This window comes from Neoarius graeffei, chromosome 23 (genome assembly GCF_027579695.1).
Source record: "Neoarius graeffei isolate fNeoGra1 chromosome 23, fNeoGra1.pri, whole genome shotgun sequence".
Taxonomy (NCBI): domain Eukaryota; kingdom Metazoa; phylum Chordata; class Actinopteri; order Siluriformes; family Ariidae; genus Neoarius; species Neoarius graeffei.
This window is the reverse complement of record NC_083591.1, coordinates 45,511,358-45,530,948: the sequence shown is the minus strand read 5'-3', so window position 1 is coordinate 45,530,948 and position 19,591 is coordinate 45,511,358.

Genomic DNA, 19,591 nt, shown 5'->3' with positions numbered 1-19,591 from the left:
CTGGACAAGTCGCCAGGTCAAGCACAGGGCTGACACATAGACACAGACAACCATTCACACTCACATTCACACCTACGGTCAATTTAGAGTCACCAGTTAACCTAACCTGCATGTCTTTGGACTATGGGGGAAACCGGAGCACCCGGAGGAAACCCACGCGGACACGGGGAGAACATGCAAACTCCGCACAGAAAGGCCCTCGCCGGCCCCGGGGCTCGAACCCAGGACCTTCTTGCTGTGAGGCGACAGCGCTAACCACTACACCACCGTGCCGCCCCCACACACAATATATATATATATATATATATATATATGCATTTACACAAAATGGAATCATTTGCTGACAGCTCAGTCCCCCCCAGTTCAAAAATCCTATCTGCGCCCCTGATTTTTAGTACATATTCTAAATATATTATCAAGCACGGTTTGAGTTTTAGCTGTTCATTGAATCATTGTTCAGCTACTTTTAAACAATACAAATGTATTATGAATCACATTAATGCTTCTCAATCCCTTGCAAAGGTTCTTAACATGATCTCTGGCTCACAAGAAATCAATAAATGGAGTCCAACATTGTGATTCAAACCTTACGCGAAAACATAAAATAAGCGTTTTTTTGGCAAAAAATGAACCTCATGGTGCCACCATTAGACTTTTGAATACGGTCAAAACATTTTACAGGATGTCTTTATTGGTGAAAAGGAACACCCAAACAAAAATGCATCAGATTTTATGAAAGTGAGGGCAACTGATGCACCCTAACAGTGACCCAACAGTATTGGATCAGTGTCATGAAAGTTATGTCCTTTGTTGCTGAAGGGTTGAAATCCTTCATTTCTTATGCTGTGAAGTTGCTCAAGACAACAGTGGTGGGTTTCCCAAAAGCCTCTTAACACTAAGAGCATCTTAACAAGGAGAGAGAGAGTGTTCATTGTGCTGCTCGCACTACCATTTAACGATGATCTTTGTGCTACGATGCTTTTGGGAAACCCGGCACAGATAAGTGAGTCTTCTCATGGTTTCGTTGATGGATAGATTACAGGCGAGATAAGGAAGAATTTACAAAGGAAATAAATTATCTACAGTGTAAACGATTGCTTGATAAAATTTAATTAATCTACTTAGGCAGCACCCTGATGGATAAGTGATGGAGATAATGGATGGATGGATGGATGGATGGATGGATGGATGGATGGAACCTAGGCTAGCTATATGTGCAACAGAACATGTTAAACTTTCAGAAAGACAGGAATCAACTGATTTCATAAATATTTGATCAAGAATTAGGCATGTTTCCATCACATTGCAGTACCCAGAGCCCAGTTCTGCTCCGTTTACATAAACCAAAGGATCCGGAGCTCGAAAACCATCTATAGCGGTGGTTCTCAAGCTTTTTGTAGCCAGGGATCCTTTTAACTGTAAAATACATTCCCCATCAGTATGGATTTATTTCATGAACATTATTTAAATTTGTCAAACTGTATTTTAGAGCTTTCTATTCCTGAACTTTCCACCAACAGAACAGCGTTTACTTTGGTGCTTCCTGCCCTTAATATTATAACTTTGATAATGTGAGTTGTGATTTCCACCACTCTAAATAAAATAATATAAAACAAATAAATATATAAAATAAAATCACAGACAGGCAGCACGGTGGTGTAGTGGTTAGCGCTGTCGCCTCACAGCAAGAAGGTCCGGGTTCGAGCCCGTGGCCGGCGAGGGCCTTTCTGTGCGGAGTTTGCATGTTCTCCCCGTGTCCGCGTGGGTTTCCTCCGGGTGCTCCGGTTTCCCCCACAGTCCAAAGACATGCAGGTTAGGTTAACTGGTGACTCTAAATTGACCGTAGGTGTGAATGTGAGTGTGAATGGTTGTCTGTGTCTATGTGTCAGCCCTGTGATGACCTGGCGACTTGTCCAGGGTGTACCCCGCCTTTCACCCGTAGTCAGCTGGGATAGGCTCCAGCTTGCCTGCGACCCTGTAGGACAGGATAAAGCGGCTAGAGATAATGAGATGAGATGAGAAAATCACAGACCCCATGCCGATGCTTCACAGACCCCACTTTGACTTTGCCAAAAAGTAAAAGACCATTAATATCCACAACATTATCATAATGTAATGTAATAATGTGTTCTTTTCCTCCATTTCTCAGTCTGATGCGCCGCTTTGTTTCATCCTCAGAACTGAAGCAGCATGGGTCTGTAATGTGATATGAGATGTGTGTGTGTGTGTGTGTGTGTGTGTGTGTGTGTGGTTTGTTAATTGTAGTGTTATTCAGTGGGGTGTCTTGTTTGTGTGAGAGAATGTGATAAGAGAGAAGGAGTGATAGTTACACTGGATGTCAATCTCTTTCTGTGTGTGTGTGTGTGTGTGTGTGTGTGTGTGTGTGTGTGTGTGTGTGTGTGTGTGTGTGTGAGAAGAGTCACAGTGCGCTTCTCTGCACAAATGTTGGTGAAAGGAGAATGAATGACCTCTTTATCAGGCAAACCTGCTTGGAATGTATTCACCACGAAAACCTGCGGCACTGCATCTCAATCAGACTCTCTCTCTCTCTCTCTCTCTCTCTCTCTCTCTCTCTCTCTCTCTCTCTCTGTCTCTCAACAAGAGAAATGAAATCAGGTTCATTGGCAGAATAGTCCAGTCTGACCAAAGCACTGAGTGATGATACTGAGCTGATGGAGAAACAGACAGTGAGCGGAACAAACATAACCGCTGCATCACATTTCTCTATAATCCTCTTCATAACAGCAGTGTACTGTAACACCACAGTAATGATCTGACAAATCCTGATCATCTGTTATCCAATCAGTGCTGGTGTGTGTGTGTGTGTGTGTGTGTGTGTGTGTGTGTGTGTGTGTGTGTGTGTGTGTGTGTGTGTGTGTGTGAGATTGCTGTCATACACACTGCCTCAGGCTATGGCATGCTGTTACCCATCTCTCTCTCCCTTTACAATCCACCATTCACCATCATGTCGTCCATCCTGCATTACCTATTCTATTCTATTCTATTCTATTCTATTCTGCGGCGGGTTTCCCAAAAGCCTCTTAACGCAAAGAGCGTCTGAACTAGGAGAGAGAGTGTTCATCATGCTGCTCGCTCTACCATTTAATGATGATCTTTGTGCTGCGATGCTTTTGGGAAACTCAGGCCTGTTCTTTTCAATTCTTTAATAATCTGTCCTATCCAGTTCAATTCTACTCTGTTCCATTCTGTTCTAGTCAATTCAATTCTATCCTATTCTGTTCTTTTCAGTTATGTTATAATCCTTTCTGTTACGTTCTATTCTGTACACTCTCCTAGTTCAGACGCTCTTTGCGTTAAGAGGCTTTTGGGAAACCCGCCGCAGAATAGAATAGAATAGAATAGGTAATGCAGGATGGACGACATGATTCAATTCTACTCTGTTCCATTCTGTTCTAGTCAATTCAATTCTATCCTATTCTGTTCTTTTCAGTTATGTTATAATTTTTCTGTTACGTTCTATTCTGTTCTGTTTTGTTCCCTTTTTGTTTTAATTCTATTCTGTTCTGTTCTAACATATTAGTTCTATTCTACTCTGTTCTGTTCTCTTCGATCCAAATCTGTTCCGGTTTGTTTCGTTCTATTCTGTTCTGTTGTGTTCCATTATATTTATCTTGTGTATTATTCTGTTCTGTTCTGTTCTATTCTATTCTTTTCACTTCTGCTGTCTATTCTATTCTATTCTATTCTATTCTATTCTATTCTATTCTATTCTATTCCAATTATTTTATAATCTTTCCTGTTCTGTTCTACTATGTTCTATTCTCTTCTATCCAGATCTGTTCTCTTCTGGTTTTGTTCTCTTCTGTTCTATTCTATTGTATTCTATTATATCTATTTTATGTTCTATTCTATTCATTTTTGCTCTGTTGTATTGTATTGCATTGCGTTCCCAGTCTAATTCAGTCACTGTGCTGTCTTTCACACAGTAAGAGTGTCTCGCCCTGTATGAAGCTCTGCTCTTACCGCACACACACACACACACACACACACACACACACACACACACACACACACACACACACACACACTGCCTTCGTATGGATTAACACTTAGGTGATCTCCCTGCTCCTGCATGTTTAAAACACTAACCACAAATCCCTGCTGCCCCATTAGGAGCTTAAGACATCCACAGCTGCCTGGATGGCTATCAAAGACAAGCTGAGGAAAACAAAAAGCCACAAGGAAAAACACACACACCGAGATTGAAGCCTCCCTTGAATTAGTAATAACAGTGTGCCTGTCGCTTTAGAAATTACAGGGCTGAAAAATCACAGCATCAAGGCCCAAAGCTCAGGATCCGCACCGCCCGCATCGGAAACATGCTGAAAGCTCATGCTTTGGTTGCGATGCACTTGGTGATAAAAACAACAGCCTCAAAATCCAACACGGTAATAACAACAGTGATAACAGCTTGTGCCGATTCAGAGCCCACATATTTGATGTGATACAACAAACAGTAATTTGTGTTACTGCAAACTGCATTCGGAGAAAAAAATATATTTAGCTAATGCCACAATACAGTCAGTGTTATTAGAGGAAGAAGTACACAGTCGGTCAATCTCTGTTTGAACAGACCTTGTTGGTTCAGAACTGAAAATGCATGCATGGCTTTCTACGACTGTGAGCGTAATCCTTTCAATAATATCAATTGTTTGCGTTGAAACTCCTTTGCATGTTCATCTGTGACATGAACGGTGTTTTGGATTGGAATGTGACCATGTCCTCTGAAGTGAAGAAAGCATTCAGTCATTCGTTTCAGACAGGCAGAGAGGTGAAGTCACCTGACCGCTGAGATCAGCCATTTCAATCGGATGCACAGCAACATCGAGCATCAAGCCAGCAACTCGGAGAGACATAGAAACCCCCATGACTTTTCCCTCACTGTTTCTTCCGATTCAGTTTTAATTAAATTCAGCATAATTTACTTATCGTTTATTGGTAAAATGTGATAATAGCGACAATATTATTGTCAGTTAGGGTTATTTTAATTTTGTTATTTAACAGCATGGAAAATTATCCTGTGGCCATAGATGCTGAGTCGACATTTGACAAATCGCTCAAATCTAAAATGGTGGCACGACTACGTATATCTGGCCTAGAACGATGAAGCATGACTATGAAAATCCATCCTCAGACAGGAAACAAATATTATAACACGATATGATTGATGAAAACAAATCTACACTGATGGGAAATTATTAACCGGTGTTGTAACAGTATTACTGTTACCGTGACAAGCCCACTAAGAACAGCATGTTATCTCATCTCATTATCTCTAGCCGCTTTATCCTGTTCTACAGGGTCGCAGGAGCCTATTCCAGCTGACTACGAGCGAAAGGCGGGGTACACCCTGGACAAGTCGCCAGGTCATCACAGGGCTGACACATAGACACAGACAACCATTCACACTCACATTCACACCTACGCTCAATTTAGAGTCACCAGTTAACCTAACCTGCATGTCTTTGGACTGTGGGGGAAACCGGAGCACCCGGAGGAAACCCACGCGGACACGGGGAGAACATGCAAACTCCGCACAGAAAGGCCCTCGCCGGCCACGGGGCTCGAACCCGGACCTTCTTGCTGTGAGGCGACAGCGCTAACCACTACACCACCGTGCCGCCCTAGCATATTATTATTATCCTTCCATCCATTATCTGTGGCTTATCCTGTGCAGGGTCGCAGGCAAGCTGGAGCCGATCCCAGCTGACAATGAGCGAAAGGCGGGGTACACCCTGGACAAGTCGCCAGGTCATCGCAGGGCTGACACATAGAGACACACAACCATTCACACTCACATTCACACCTACGGTCAATTTAGAGTCACCAGTTAACCTAACCTGCATGTCTTTGGACTGTGGGGGAAACCGGAGCACCCGGAGGAAACCCACGCGGACACGGGGAGAACATGCAAACTCCAGGACCTTCTTGCTGTGAGGCGACAGTGCTAACCACTACACCACCGTGCCGCCCTATTATTATTATTATTACTATAGCTAATAAAAACATTCAAAGAAAAACAGTAATATGTGGACCGTCAATATCATCTGCCACTATTGCAGTCCTGGTGAGACATTTCTATTTTTCTCACCCCTCCTACATAAAGGTTCATCATTCCAGCCTCCGCTGGTGACAGCAGCACTCTCTCTTCCTCCTTTATACTCTTTGTGTTCTGTCCCACTCATCTGGCCGCCACCTTCGTTACACAGACCCATAACATGGCATTTTACTCCAGCGCACACCACTCAGATATGGGATTGCTTTCTCCCCTTCTCCTATTACCACGAGCACTAGACTCAACCTGGTTAGGGTGATTGCATAAATATTGAATGATAGGGAAGTGCACAGTAATGTGCTTTTATTGCTTAGGAGTTTTATTTACGTATTTATTTTGTGCAGCGTATATGTGCCGTGAAGGCCTGGTGCCTTTTTGTGGGCTGTTATAGAATTATGTACCTGATCTACACTCTGTGAGATGTGAAGAAGCAGGAAGGGTTTTTTTTTTTTTTTTTCGCTGAGGGAGGCAGAAAATAAATAATCTCCCCTGCATATGGCTGTGAATATCGGCCTATTTACAGACCATACATAATAGTGTTCTGGGGCTCAAAAGGAAGGCAGGGATGGGACGTTTATTTCTCATGAAGATAAAGCGCTTTATCTTCTGCTTTGGCCTATTTCTACTATCCTTTTTACACACTCTCACTCTCTCACACACACAGAAGCGGGAAGCGCACCCAGCAGGCCTGCACAGAGGAAGAATATCCTTTCGTGTCACTCATACAAACCTCTAAAGCCATTTTCCTTCTGCCTCTGCCCATCTGGTTAGTCTTCTTTTGCTTACTTTCTTTCCACTCTTCCTGTCTTTCCATGGCCTTCGGGTTAGCGTGGTTAGCTCAGCATCTCCACTGAGGGCTTAATATCGATGCGGATGCAGTACAACGCAAAAAAATCAGGATTTTTTTTTTTACATTGTTTTTCCAAGTATGCTATGACCTGCTGGGGGCTTCTCATGACCTCTGTGAGAGAGAGAGAGAGAGAGAGAGAGAGAGAGAGAGCGCAACAGATTTGGTAGACAGTGGTGAGATGTCTGAGAACTCAGAAAGCAGACTAGTAAAAGGAAGATGTTTTCAGCATGATCTCTGTCTTCTGCCAACGAATTTGAGTGATCAGTGGTCAGGTAAAGAAATTCAGCTAAACTTAAGAGTTAAAGAGAGCACAACGGAGTTGTAGCGTTGTTGAAAGAGTAATGCAGTAATGGATGGCGAGAGAGAGAGAGAGAGCGCAGATGTAAGAAAGTCCTCGCCGCTCATTTATGTCCCATCCATCGCCAGTTCTCTCAGCCAAATCCAAATAAGGCCAAATAATTGTCCAGATTATGCAAAAACATGAATTAAACCTCTGTTGAAAACATGTGTCTGGTTTCACCGAGTGACAATCTGCATCCAGCGATGAAATGCAAGGCAAATTAACTTAGCTTTAATATGTTTTACTCTGTTCAAGTGCCTTGCTCAGGTCGTTCTCAACTCTCCACGGAAAATCAGCGCACTCTCAGGTGCTAGACATCTCAAAATTCATTAATGGCACAATTCGCAAAAATGAATATGGATGTTTTCCTTTAAAGCTCCCTTTAAAACTCTGTTCCCTGCTGTTTGGAGTGGCAGTGGTTGTAGAGTTTTAAAGAAACTCAGTGATTCACACATGTCAACCCCTCACGGCTCTCACCTGCACTCCCTGGTAAAGAAATCCATAATTTCCATACCAAATCCATAGTAATATTTCATGCATAATAAAAATGTATTAGATCTTACCTAATACCTAACATCAGATACAACCTTTGTTGGCTTTTGCGTGAAGAAATTAATTGACGGCTGTCTCTTTTTCTGGTTTGCATTCTTCACATGCATTTGAGATTTCATGTGTTCCCTCACGTCGTAAATTCCAGAGGCAAACAGTCAGTGCGTTTACATGCACATCCGAACCGAGCTGCTGTCGGTAATCGAGCAAAGGGTCCCAGCAGGGGTGCCAGAGAAATCCAATCCTACATGCACACAAGGAAATCGAGCTATTGTGTGAGGTACATTGTGCACCCGAGCCACAGGTGGCGCTACACGCCCCATCGTGTTGGTACACTTCCGGTTGTCGTCATGAAGAAGAGCTATTCAAGAGTGTAAACAAATTTATCAGTTCCGTGTTCTCCATTGCGCGTTTTTCTCCCGTCCATGAATTTTAATATATTCAACTCCTTAAGCTGAATGAGCATGAACTCTGTCTCCTCATTGCTCCAGAAGTGCACGTTTCTGCTCGCCATTTTCTTTTCTTTGTTTGTTCCTCCTGACCTCTTCTGCTGCTCGCTACTACTGTTGTCATGCCGACCGAGGCTGTCGTGTTTCCCGCTTGTGGTTTCGTCACTCGTCACTTCTGGAAGGGGCAGTGCTGAAGTAAGTAGCTCGACTACGTAGCTCGACAGGGTTTACATGCACTAAGTAGCTCGGCTACAATCGCATGATCTAGGTCGTGTAGCTCGATTACGAGAAATCAAGTTCGGTTCAATTTCAGCCGAGCTAAGGTGTTTCCATGGCATTTAGAACTTCGATTTCAGTCGAGCAACGGCAGAAATTCGATTTTCTCTATGTGCATGTAAACGCACTCACTTTCACGTCTCTACAACAAATTGTGCAGTTGACATACTCAGCACCCATTTTGGAAGCGATAATTATTCCACTGAATGTTTCTGTCCATTTGGGAAGAAAGCAACCTCCAGTTTTAGATGTTTTGAGTTTTTTCTTCGGTGGTGCCGACATCTTGACCTCTTGACCTGTCTATTGTTATGCTACATGTGCTGTTATTTCCCGCTCGGTGTGCAGGAAAATCACAATTGCGCATGCTCAGACATTCGGAATGGCTTGTTGGTACTAGCGGAAGTACCGGTTGAGGGCAATTCCATGTAAATGTCAACCTCACCATGCAAAAATAAAGCAACATGTAATACATCAAAACCACTCCCAGAGATATCACCTAGGCCTGTATTTTACAGATGTGAACAAGCTGAACCAATTTGTAACCAACCTAATATGTCACTGTCAGTCTTTCTTTCTTATAATGTAAAACCCCAAGCTAAAATCAACTTTGATCATGTACAATTCTATATTATTGCCACAAGCCACAGAAATGTATGCTAAAATCCACAAAACAGCAAAACAATAGCCATCCTAAATATTATTTAAGAACTTTGATAGTTTTAGCTGATATTTAGAGAGTTTTTCAAAGGGTTATGGTGGTTAAATTGCTGATTTTCTAAACATATGCCATGTCTATTTCAGACGCGTCACATCCGTAACGGAATTTCGTCACATCCATAACGCTGACTTTTCCTTCCGAAACTCTGCATGAAATACAAAATATTTTAAACAAAGATTTTTTAATATTCACCTTGGACCCCTCTATCAAATGGATATATTTCCATTTCGACATTAGGTTTACGATTTCACAGAGTTTGATAAAAATGTACAGTCACCCAAGAAAAGTGATACTTTTTCTGTCACATCCATAACGCATCTTTAATTGGCATTTTCTGGCATGCCCTAGATGTACTATGGGAATTGTTCTTGTTCTATCACTTCTCCAGTATGGTACAGCCTTAAAATATGCAACACCTGTTTAAATACTGGGAGACAATAAAACATGCACTGGGTCATTTGTTGCCATTTTGAGTTCAAGTGTCACGTCCATAACGCTGGAATTGCTCTTGAGTAATTCTAAATGTAGAAAATGGCGGCTCCCACGCATTTTCGTATTTCATGACGATTTTTTTGATGGTAATAAATCAAAATAATTTTAAGGTGAAAATGTAGAAAAATCCGTAGTTGAATACCACTACACCCGTACCATTTTTAAAATGCCAAAATCCGTAGGGAATACGGGAAATCCGTATGGGTTGACATGTATGGCGATTAAAAAAAAATTAAAATATGATATAAAAGAGACATTTAATGAAGGTAATATGCAAGAAGAGACGACTGGATATTTATAGCAATTTCACAAACTGTAGATTGGACAGTTTGCTGTCGATAATGTGCTTTCTTCAAACACTACTTGTTTTTCCTGAAAAGAGGCTGTCGTTTTCTTAGCTTTAGGAATTGAAAATGTAATCACAGCATCATTGCGAAATCTCTCCAGAATGTTATCATGTTTTTTTTTTTTTTGCTTATGGCAACTTTAACACAGATATTTCCCTGAAGCCCACATGAGAGATGAGCTGAGCGTTGTGCTGCAGGCAGTGTGAATCATTAGGAGCTTAATGGACAGCAGAAAGCAACACTGCCGCCCACTCTCAGTGGACAAACTGCTTCTAACTGGCAGCTCCCAAAAGTTTCAACTTATCTTGAGATTGTCTGCCAGCAGGTGACAATTTTTCTCAGGTTTGGTGGCAATGTGTGCTACGGTGAGGTTATAGCATAACGTGTGATGCAATTTCCTTTATAAAACAGCAAAAAATAAAATAAAGACAAGATAAAGATGTGTAAGTACCGATACAATCTCAAAATCCATGACTAATGCTAAAAGCAGGCTTGAATAGTGAATCACAAGTATAAGTTTTTTATTTTTTTATTTGCTAATATGTTTTTGTACTATTGCATCCAGTACATGATAGCAAGTTTGCTTTATGCGTCTCACTGACACTGAATTACAAAACTAAACTATAATACCTGGTGGCATGGTGGTGTAGTGGTTAGCACTGTCGCCTCACAGCAAGAAGGTTCTGGGTTTGAGCCCAGTGGCTGACAGGGGCCTCTATGTGTGGAGTTTGCATGTTCTCCCTGTATCTGCGTGGGTTTCCCCTACAGTCCAGAGACATGCCGGTTAATTGGTGGCTCTAAATTGACCGTAGGTGTGAATGTGAGTGTGAATGGTTGTCTGTGTCTATGTTTCAGCCCTGCGATGATTTGGCGATTTGTCCAGGGTGTACCCCGCCTTTCGCCCATAGTCAGCTGGGATAGGCTCCAGCTTGCCCACAACCCTGCACAGAATAAGCGGTTACGGATAATGGATGGATGGATGGATGGACTATAATACCTAGCAATGAGCATATCATTGATTCACGATGTAGCCCACTGGCCAAGTAAAAGCTCCAAAGTTTTACCCAGAAAACTATACTAAGAAGTGATAGCTAACGTAATTTAACCCCAAAGTATGATGATCTAGTTAGCTAGTGAAGTGTATCAATACAGAATATAGAAAATGAACAAGTGCTTGAATTCTTGGGGAAGAGATGACTCTATGTAGACTTAGTGCTAATTCTTTTCTGATAACACCCCTGCAGTGTTGCACCTTTGTAAAAACAACACAATTCTGATTGTGGTCAAGTTAGCATCATTGGTTTCTCTTGAGTTGCTTGTATTTGGCTAGGGTGACCAGACGTCCTGGTTTTACCGGGACAGTCCCGATTTGGGGTTGTGTGTCCCGAGTCCCGACAAAAGTCTGTCGGGACACGGATATGTCCCGGTTTTCGCCACTCGTGACGTTTGCGACTGAGCAGCGTGGGAATCATTAGCGGAGAAATGTCTGCATTTACTATTTTGATGAATTGACAGGAATCGCAAACTTTCCTGGTTACTGCCCCCTGGCCCTGTGGCATGGGTGTTTATTTAGCCACATTATTCCAGACAACAGAACGTATTGCCATGCAACAATAAAATAAACATTAACTGGCGCGAATGTTCTTTGTCTAGCAGCTAGCAGCAGTAATGCCGCAGTAATTATGCCGAAAAGAAAATGTACCTTTTCCAAAGATTTACAGGGCACCTACCCCTTCCTCCGAGAGGTGCAGAACAATGCGCACGAAGCCTACTGCACACACTGTAAGTGTTCCTTCTCCGTAGCCCACGGTGGTAACGCCGATATACAGGATCACATTAAAACTCTTCTTGTAAATATACGTAGGCTAATGCATTTTGTTTAGGGTGGGTGGATTGACAGTCGCCTTAGCTTTGTTCCTGTGCTTTGTTCTTGTACTGAGTTGGGTAGCCTATTGGCCCTTTTCCACTACCCTTTTTCAGCTCGCTTCAGCTCACTTCAGCCCACTTCAGCCCGACACGGCTCGCGTTTCGACTACCTCAGAACAGCACGACTCAGCTCGCTTCAGCCCTACTCAGCTCTCAAAACTCGCACGTTTTTGGAGTGGGGCTGAAGCGAGCCAAACCAAGCCGAGTGGGGCTAGGGGCGTGAGGAGACACTCCCCTGTGCACTGATTGGTGAGGAGGAGTGTCCTCACACGCCCACATACGCCCCGCGAGCACGCTGGGATCTGTAAACACCGTAAACCTGGAAGAAGAAGAATTACGAATTACGAGAATTTCTGAAGCCTTATGCGCCTCGCCTCATCTATACGCTCTTGCCAGTATCTGTTGGCGTTGTCAGTGACAATAAGCCACAGCACCAAGACCAGCAACACTAACGACTCCATGTCCTCCATGTTTATTGTTTACTATCCAGGTCGTGAGACTACCACTTAAAAGGTCACTGATGTCACTGTTTGCGCCGCCTAACGACATCACGTGACGTCCACCCACTTTCGCTAACTCCACCCAATGTGTCCACCCACTTCCAGCCAGCACGGTTCAGCGCGGTTGTAGTCGAAATGCAACTCCAACAGCCCCGCTCAGCTCGACTCAGCCCAACTCAGCACGGCACGGCTCAGCCCGACTCAGCCGCGTTGGTAGTGGAAAAGCGGCATATGTTGCAAATGATGTGCACTCCTGTGGGGGCTTTCCTCGGGCTGTCGCCCCTCTCCTCCTTTATTGCTGTTTTGTTTGAGTGTATATTCTTAAATCACTTGTCTCTTTTTTGTTTCTGTTTAACATACCATTCTGACAGTTTGGCCATACTGCTGTGTTGAACAGCTTGTTGCACCTTCCATTAAAGTGTTCACTTTTGTACACATCTTCTTGCTTTATTCATTCAGTTGTGGGGAATGGTTAGTAAGGTTGATTCTGACCTAGGCTATGTTGAGGTCACATATCTACTTTTTAAGTTCATGCTATAGTGCATACAATTTTAGAGATATAGCCTACATGTGCATATGCATTCTTCTTGGTGTTCTCACAAACAGGTGAAATAAATCAGTTTAAATTTGGCCTATGGACATAGCCTGGCCTATTCTCAGCCATTACACAATCTGTTGTCTGACCATAATTTAACTGATCTGTATACCACTATGCTACTAGATAACAAAATGCCTGTTTGTTTTATTTCATGTGAGATGTTGATAAATGTGAGTTTCAACAAAATGATAAGAGCACCTCTCTGAGTGTCACGTTTACGTAAAAAAAAAAAAAAAAAGGTGTGCGTGCACAAGCATGGTCGCGCGCAAAAGTGTCCCGGTTTCAGACTATGGAAATCTGGTCACCCTATATTTGGCTGTTTGACAATTTTGCGCTGTATAGTGGATTTTTCCCCCTCTTTCCACATCCTTGCATGCTGCTGATTCATAAAAATCTTTATCTTCGTCTCTCATCCATACAGGCTAATTTATTCAACTGCTAAAGGCCAGACCACATCCTCGGGTTATGTTTGAATATTAGCAAATGGTGGGAATTGGAAATGTGTAGCACGGTCTAATATAAAAATGGTGTTTGTGCGGTGCGATGGTATGCAGTCATGCGTGTACAAGGAGTACAGGAAAGGGCTCAAAACACAACCCTGTGGGGCTCCTGTACTGAGTGGGAGGGTGGAGGAGCAGTGAGGGATCATGCTGACTGATTGTGGCCAGTTACTTAAAAAGTCCAGCAGCCGCAGGCAGATGTTGTGATTGAGGCCCAGGTCGGACATCTTGTGGAACAGTCTGCTGGGGACGGTTGGGTTAAATGCAGAGCTGTAATCCACAAACAACAATCGTGCATATGCCCCTTGTTGTTCCAGATGGTGCAGTACAGTGTGGAGGGTGATGGAGATGGCATCATCCGTTGATCTGTTTGTTCTGTATGCGAACTGATGAGGGTCCAGAGTAGGTGGGCGAGCGTCCTTGATGTGACCAAGTGCTCAGTGTATGTTATGTGAATGTCTGTAGATTTTATATCTTTCCTGTTTGTAAATTTCGTCCACATCTTGTAAATTTGTAAACCCTTCTATCTATACATCTTCTTGTTTGTAAAGCTTGCGTCTTTTATGTAAACCTCTTTTATGTATGGATGTACTGTATATACTGAGGTCCGTTTCGTAAAGCAGTGCACTGAAATTTCACTGTGTATCTTACACAATGACAATAAAGCAATCTTGAATCTAATAATGTGCCACACCACCACAGAACGTATAAACCAACCGCAGTGTTTGTAATACTTTTTTGAACCAGGTTGCCCAGTGGGCAACTTGAGTGGGCAAAAGTTAGGTTGCCCATCAATATTTTAGGTTGCCCCACTTTTAAATCCCTGATTTCTGCAAAAACTCGCGAAGATATTTATCTAAATACATGACCTATTCATTCTAAACCTGCCGAACTTCACCAGTGAAGCTCTCAAACCCAGAGGGTTAAAAATCAAAACAATTGCCACACTCTCAAAGTGATCTACCAACATTGTTTTCACTGTAGTACAATGGAAATACAAGTGTCTTGGAATCACCCCGGCACGACCAAGATCTACGATGAAACCTGACGGGGCAGTGATGAGATCCTGGTTTGTTTGTTTTTTTCTGCTGCCGCGTTTTGCGTCACTGAGCCCTCATGTACAGTGATACTTGTTATCTTCATCGTTTTACAACCACTGACAAACGCATTTCTACCTCCTGACTTGTCAAATTCTATGCGCCAGTCACAAAACATATTTTCGGTCTCTTCTCCTGTGTCATGACGTAGCCATGGGTGTCCTGCAGAGACTCAGATTGTTTTGCAGGTCAAGGGGCCCACAGGGCCCCTCCTGGGAAAAAACAGGGGCCCATTTCTACAATGGGGGGCCCAGTGATTATCCTTCAGTTGAAGCAAACCTAGTGAGCGAAGCGAGCCCAATGAACAGCTGGGGCAGCCCAGGGGCTGTTTTTTTCTTCTCAATTCTGTTTTTTTTTTTGGTATTAGAAGCCATATGAAGCAATGTAGATGACAAAAATCAATGCTTCAACCAAATATATTGAGATATTGTTTAATCAGTGGCAATATTTTGGAATTCAACCACATGCCACTATATATCACATCTATATTATCTCCTCCTTGTAAATTATAGCACAAGAATGGGTTTGTTTTTTGCATACTGTGACGGTCTAATTCTGCTTGTCTCTAATCATCTCTACTTCTAATTTCATTAATTTATTTTATTAACTTGTTTTCAGTTTGGTATAGGTCTATAGTAGTAGTAGTAGTAGTAGTAGTCACCAGTGGTAGTGGCAGTGGTAGTAGTAGTGGTTGCTGTTGTAGTAGTTGATGTTGCAGTAGTTGTTGTTGTAAATCTAGTATGACTAATTACCTTGGGTATCAGGCGTATCAGTTTTTTCAGGTGAATGTACTCTCTGACGAAGAATGACAAAATAGATGTATTTTTTCTTTTTTTTTCTTATCCATGTTTTCTTGTCTCTTTCGAATATTCGTACATAGACCGTAAGACACCACCTAGCGAAAGACTTGGATCAGGTTTTACTCGCTTGGGACGCTACAAACGGGGCGGCGTAAATACACGAACAGGTCCAACGTATATTCAATATGGCGGCAGTCAAAACAAATTCATCCGATGCTGAAATCTGTTGAATATCCAGATAATTATGTTGGAAGTTGCATATTTGTATCAGAAAACAGAATCTAGGGACACATGTCGGCCCGGGGGCATTTTGAGTTATTGACAGATTCAGAAATTACAGTTTCTAAGCTTTCCAATGATGCCTTCCATGTGGAGATCTGACAATATTTGAAGAATGTGTGGCCTTTTGAAAGTGTATACTTCTTAAAACAGAAAAGGGAGAAAATCGCCCTCAAAGTTTTCCATCTCAGCTACTCTGGGTGCAGGGCGGGCACATAATGCTGCTCATCTGCATGATATTAAGGAAAGCTCTACCCCCTACAAGCTAGCACGATACTACTTTCATGTAAACAAAGATCACCACGTCAATTTTCCTTCCATGCAAAGTATGCCCAACACAATTATGAAGTACAAAAATAAGTCCTAAAGTATACTTTAACGTTTTGTGGTTGAAAAATTACTCACACCGTAAGAAAGAAAGATAGCACGATGATGACACAACTAACACAACACTAGTTTCATGTAAAGCCTTGGTCACAACCGGCCGTACCGTGCTCCTACGGCCGGTTTACATGCAAAAAATGCAAGAAACGCACGAGAGCGCGCATGAAACGCACGAGAGCGCGCGTGTGATGTGCTGATTTTCGAGCCGCAGACCGGCCGCAGAGGTTCGTTGTCATGTCAAACAAACTCTACGGGCGCTTACGTTTTTTTCAGGTTGCAAGACAAACTTACGGCCAACGCGCGTCTTTCTCTGTGAACAAAAAAAAAAACGCAGCGATTTGGGAAACGCCAAAAATCGCACGGCCAAAAAATCGCACGTCCGGTTGTGACCTAGGCTTAACCAAACCACAACACTCTCCGTTACATGCAAAAATAACCACACAGCCTTAGATTAATAAACTCACCCCATCAGAAAGAGAAACGGCGCCTTGCACACACCAATGCCTCCGATGGAATGTAATCCTAGAACGGTCCGTGTATCATCCGATCATTCAAGTATTCCATTCAATCTGGAAAACGAGGTTGCGTTTTTTTTTGCTAGAAATGGTTATCTCCGATGTAAATACCGTGTGTCTGTTTGCTTCGTGGTGTTTCAGCTCCTCTGCACTCTGTTTAGCTTGCTCATTCCATAGTGAAATTACATGCCTGTATGCAGCTAAGTAGCCACGAGCTCAGCTCGTATCATACAGCTGATTCACGAAAAAAAAAAAAAAAAAAGACTTAAATCATCATGTGAATGGCCCATATGGTAATTTACCCACACCCCCCAGCAGGCTACAGTCCTGACAAAAACGAGACAATTTGCAACAAAAAATGTATGCTTTTCCAACAAAACAATCTATTATCTGAAATACTGATTGCATTCTTCAAGATCTCAACTTGCACATGATGGAAAAAAACAAAAATCACAAATTTCGAAAAAAAAAATGCTTCTTTTGCGATTATCTCGGATTCGTTTCGGCCGACATGTGTCCCTGGATTCGGTGAGGGGTCACATTTGTGCAAGATTTTCGATATTGAGACCATGAAGTCAAGTAATACGCCACGAAACGTTCCAAATAGAGTATAAAATGCTCACGTCCATATTGGCCCCTGCCCCTCTCGACAATGCGTTCATTATTCGAAATAGTGCGTCTTAGACGCGGGCGTGCCAATAATCTGAGTCTCTGGTCCTGCTCGCCATGACTCTTGAAAGATGTATCTACAGACACGTTTTGAAGGCTTCCCTGCCATTGTCTGCTCACTAGCCGTTTCCTCTTGCTGTACTTCCGTTTCGGTCCTGGACATTCCTTGTCCTTGCTCTTCTGGACTTAAACTTGTAGCAGCAGTCTCATTGTCGTCTCCTCAACTAGCTGACTTGGAAAAATACTTGAACAAAAAGTGCTTTGACTCACCATGTTCATAAAACTCCGAGAAAGTTCCGGAAAACTTGAAACGCCATGATGTCGTAACGAGGCTCGGGGTTTGTAAATTTTCTTTGTCAGTCAATGTCTGGAGGTGATTCGCCACCTGTACTACAAGCGTCTTTGCTACAAAATTAGGTAGCGCATTGCGCTACTTGGGCTTGTAAATAGGTTGCGCGGAACAAAATGTGGTTGTGCGGCGCAACTGGGTATTTCAAACATTGAACTGGATCATGTTGTTTTGATCATTTTATTTCTCTGGTTGGAAGAAAACAAAACACTGATGACCGCTATAACAGCAGCCTGTTGATCCTTTCTGTTTATCTACGGAAAAAGAACTGATAGCACAAATATATAATTTGCTTGTTCTGGAAGCCCAAGGTTCATTGTCTGCCCCAAATACCTTCAACATATAAACTTAAATGTGTATTGTTATGCAGGTGACTCGCAATAGACAATGTATATACCAGTTTTAAAGTACAAAGTGTAATTGGAACATCCAGAAACGCTGCCAGAAATGTTCTTAGACTAATCAATGGCGGTGGGTTTCCCAAAAGCCTCTTAACACTAAGAGCATCTTAACTAGGAAAGAGAGCATTCATTGTGCTGCTCACGCTACCAGTTAACAATGATCTTTGTGCTGCGATGCTTTTGGGAAACTCAGGCCAGATCATTTGGCTTTGAGGCACATTTTGCTCAAAGAGAGTAGAAATTTTATACCAACATACTAGTGTCGCTATCTGTATCTGACGCCAGTGCATCCTAAACCCGAATGTTTTTATGCCCTCAGAAAACAGCGGAAAACACTTGCAAAAATCCAGATGCAGAAATGCCAGCACTTTCGGCCTGATGCATGAATTCTGGCTCTGACAGTTCCTTGACCTTACCTACATCGGTCGGGTTCATAATTGGTCTTAACTAGCTATAATATATAGATTTAGGTACTGGCTAAAAGTGGAGCGCCCATCTGTTTCTGGGATGTAGAATTTTCTTATATCATAGCCAGTCTTTTGTTTTATTTCTTTACTGGCTAACACTGGCCACTAGGCGGTGTGTATGACTGGTAATTACTAACACTGGCCACTAGGCGGTGTGTCTCATCTCATCTCATCTCATTATCTCTAGCCGCTTTATCCTTCTACAGGGTCGCAGGCAAGCTGGAGCCTATCCCAGCTGACTACGGGCGAAAGGCGGGGTACACCCTGGACAAGTCGCCAGGTCATCACAGGGCTGACACATAGACACAGACAACCATTCACACTCACATTCACACCTACGGTCAATTTAGAGTCACCAGTTAACCTAACCTGCATGTCTTTGGACTGTGGGGGAAACCGGAGCACCCGGAGGAAACCCACGCGGACACGGGGAGAACATGCAAACTCCACACAGAAAGGCCCTCGCCGGCCACGGGGCTCGAACCCGGACCTTCTTGCTGTGAGGCGACAGCGCTAACCACTACACCACCGTGCCGCCCTAGGCGGTGTGTATGACTGGTAATTACTAACACTGGCCACAAGGCGGTGTATATGACTGGTGGTACACGTACACGGACAAACCACAAAAAATCAACTCGATGGGTTTACCATTTTTTCTTAGGTATGGTGTTCTGCTGGGAGCTCCGCTATAAATAACAAGCGATATTTTCTAACAAATTTAGTTGGGTCTATTTCTCAAAATATAAACATAGTAGCATCCTAAGTTAAACCAATGCATCCATGACCAGGCAGGTACATTTGTTTCTCCTGCAAGATTCATATCTGATCACTCACGAAAGTAAAAACCTCCTGCATACAGAACTTTAAAGTATAGAATGCCTTCTTCATTTGTCTTTGTTTATAACACGGTTTATTCTCAATAATGTGTTCATATTGGGGCGGCACGGTGGTGTAGCGGTTAGCGCTGTCGCCTCACAGCAAGAAGGTCCGGGTTCGAGCCCAGCGGCCG